Here is a 3,765-nt window from a genome sequence, read left to right as displayed (position 1 = left end):
TGTGAAATGAGAAATCTGAATAAGGTCTGTGGATTATATAAACATCAATTTCCTGGTTATGCTATTGAACTATAATTATGCAAGGTGGGCAAACTGGGAAGGGTGTATGGGATCTCTGTATTATTTCTTCCAACTGCATGTGAAATCTACAATTATCTCAAAATAAAAATTTCACACATGTACACTTTAATCTTTCCTAATGTGTTGACGTTTATCTTTCCCAAGGAATAGATGAATATTTTAATGGCACATAAAGAAGACAATATCTTTATCCAGCCAGATGAGCAGTTCCAATAACTGGCTGCCTTTCTATCTAGGATAGATCCAGGGGAAAGATATTTTTGTGCAGGCAAGTCTTTTGGTAATATTCACATCTCACAACATCAGCAGCTGCCTACTCCACCTACTCCATCTCCCTTCAGCGGATTGAAACTAAAATTTTGTTCTTATTCATGAAGAGCTGTACTTAGCCTTGTCTAACTTGGTAACTGACTATTTGTACATTTCCCTGTGTTATAGAGCACAACTTAAGAAAACTTGTTTTATTCTAATTTTTCTTTTTTGAAAGAGAAAGGTCTATTCTTGAAATGTACCTATAACCTCAAATCACGAGAAATAAAAAAGCTGAATTCAAATGGGTGTGTAAAAACTTCCTCCCTCACTCTCCTCTCAGCCACTATGGAGGAGTAAAAGGCTTTTTTCTCTGTTGATAATCAATCAACAAATATTTACAACCTTTTCAACAAGCTTTTTCAACCATTACTACATCACTAGAGAAGACTTCGAACTCCCTGGCCCCGTTAAGGCTTTAGGGATTTAGCTGCAGAAAGATAAAACCACATACAGTTAATAGAGCTCTGCTCCCATACTTCAACCTCAGGTAGCTTTTAAAAGACAATTTGTGGTTCTGAACAAATGGGTTAGATTAGAATGGAAACCCAGAACAGAAACAACTAAAAAAAAAGAGATAAGCTAGAAAATTCTAGTTATGGTTAGAATACTACTCAATTATATTAGATCTCTTTTAAACTAAAAAAAAGGTCAAACTATAAAATAAACATTCTTCACTATTTGTGTTTTGTATATGAATAATTGAAAATGCTCTGCAATTAGCACATTTAGTAATTTGCCTTTATAAATAACCAAGATGATAAGTGATCTACTTAGAATGCTGATTTTATTCATTTCCCTGAATGTCTCTCAGTGGTTCAGCACGTTAGGAATGTTGTACTTGCTTGCAAAATTGCATTTGTTCTTCAGCAGTTCATCACTTCCAAGACTGAGCACTTAAAACCTCATAGAGGGGAGGGAGGGAGTGTATGGGAAGTCTCTGTACTGTCTGCTCAGTTCTCTCTGTAAACTTAAAACCATTCTAAAAATTAAAGCCTATTAATTAAAAACAAAACGAAAACCTCACAGGTAACCAGTGTTAAGATGATAAATATATATGAATAATTTCCTTGTTTTATATACTGATATCCTGGATTCCTCCCCATTCAAGCAAATATAACAAAAGCTACCTGCCCCTATCCCTACCCTCCAAAAATTTACTGGCTCTTTTTTGGAAGGCATCTACTGGTGGAGGTAGAAAGAAATAGCTGATGGAAGAGATCCTGAGACTGTCCTAAAGGGAGAAAGGAGGGCAGACCAGCATGGTTCTTAGGAACTCCATCCTTCAAGAGGGGAGCTAGATGGACTGGCTGATACAAGATGCAAGAGAAAAATTCCTGACAAAGATCCTTGCCCATAGAGTCCATCATCTTCCTTGCCTTCTATAGTAGAGAAAATGGCTGCATTCATTGGAAATGAAGAAGAGAAAGGCATTCTGCATTGGCATGTAGAAAGTTAAGGCATCTGAACAAGGGCAGAGAAGACTAGCACGTGCTTCTGTGGTCTGTGGCTGGGTCAGGGAACACTGGTATTGCCAGACACAAAGATGAAGAGTGTGGGAAAGACTGCAGCTCCTAAGACACTCACCCCTCAGGGATTCCCCTCCTCTGTCTGAGCAGAGGTAAGGATTGGACTGAGTCGGAAGTTCCCACAGGGCCGGGACGAGGGAAGCAGAAACATCAATTTGCTACAGTAGGACAACCCAGCTCTACCCCATGACTGTAAGGCCTAAGGGAAATCCCGGTTATGTAAGTAACCTCTGAAATGACTCACTGAATCATGCAGTGTTAAAATGCTGCATCCTTTGTAATAAAAATCCCCATTAATTTTTTTAAAAGTAAACTTACTTTCAGAGAGTCAGATGATGCGACCCACTTCAGAAAGAGTCAAAAAGGAAAGGCTCCCCCATGTTGCAGTTTCCTTACTTTCCAATCCTAAAAAGACTCTTCAGGGACATCAAACCAATTGGACCTAAAATCTTGAGATTTCTTCCTCCGATACATACCCATTACATGGCCTTGGGCAAGAAGCTTCACTCCAAGGTCTCCTTTTTAACAATCTATAAAAAGAGAACAATATCTTCCCAGGAGCAGCTACCACACCTTCATGCCACTGGTGACAGTTTATCAGTATATATAAACATAAACAGAATGCTAAACTGCATGGGGTAGAGGTTAGGATGTGAGATGCCACTGTCTAACCTGAAACCTCGGGTTTTTAGAATGATTCATATGGACTTCTCAGAAATGTCAGTTAATTCCATTTCCCCAATCCTAAAAAGTCTAAAAGAGTATATAGCATGGTAATTTCCTATAATGGGTCAATGTGGAGGAAGGAACATCTGGGGGTTTCCACAGTTCTTTTGCAGTTCAAAGCTATGGGGATAACACTGGAATTCCCAGGAGCAACCTCAGTAGTGAAGTCTGAGGCTTATATTTGGTGCGTGTTCAGGACTGCCATCAGCCTTCAAGGTACGAGAAGCGATTTCCAGATCCAGACATGGTGGGTGATTGCTAGTCTCTGTCCTACTTCCCCAGATAAAATTAGGATAACAGATAATGCCAAAATTATAGACCAAACTCCAAGTCTCACTCTTCTCAAAATTCCCTATTGTGCCCAGGCTCCCAAAGGGTCCTGTCCTGGGACCTTTACACGAACCCAGTTCGCCCACACAAACGCACGCTAGGTGCACACGAAACACCCACTAGCCACAGGCACTCACCTCTGGAATTTGTCTAGACCATTTCCCTTAGATTAAGATATTTGCCCAAGGTCACACAACCAAGAACTGGCAAAATTGGGATTCAAATCTAAGTTTGCCAGTTGCAGAGCCTGTGTGATGATGAGAGCATTGTTAACTGGATTCTAAGTACTCCTTTAAAGGAAAAACAATGCTGCCAATTTGGTTTGACAGATGATCTGGTCTAGGCTAAGAGTGCTAGTGTTCAAAAGATTAATGATAAAACACACAAGGAATCTCAGGCCCAGGTGGCTCTATAAATTTCAAGAGTTGTCATAATTTTACCTGCTGGAATATATCTCCTCTGCCCATATCTCATGCTGTACAGATTGCCAGGGACTAAATAGTACTAAAGTCAGTTACTGTATATTTTGTATTTGCCGTATTCACTGTTATTGTCATATGGGACTAAAAGAGTAAAGAAACATATTTCCTGTCCTCCAGCAACTCAAATCTAAAGGGCTGGGGTTGGGAGTGCAGATATGAAAACTAAAGCAAAAACATAAAAGTCTGTTATTCAGTCCAGAGTAAGATAAAGGCCATGAGAGAAAAACCAGGTCCTGTGGCAGCATAGGCGTTACCAAAATAAGTTTTCCTAAAGTACCTGAAGTTCTTTGCCATCAAGTTAACCCTAA

This window comes from Pteropus medius, unplaced genomic scaffold (genome assembly GCF_902729225.1).
Source record: "Pteropus medius unplaced genomic scaffold, Ma_sr-lr_union100, whole genome shotgun sequence".
Classification (NCBI taxonomy): domain Eukaryota; kingdom Metazoa; phylum Chordata; class Mammalia; order Chiroptera; family Pteropodidae; genus Pteropus; species Pteropus medius.
The sequence above is the reverse complement of the archived record's forward strand: the minus strand, read 5'-3'. Positions refer to the sequence as shown.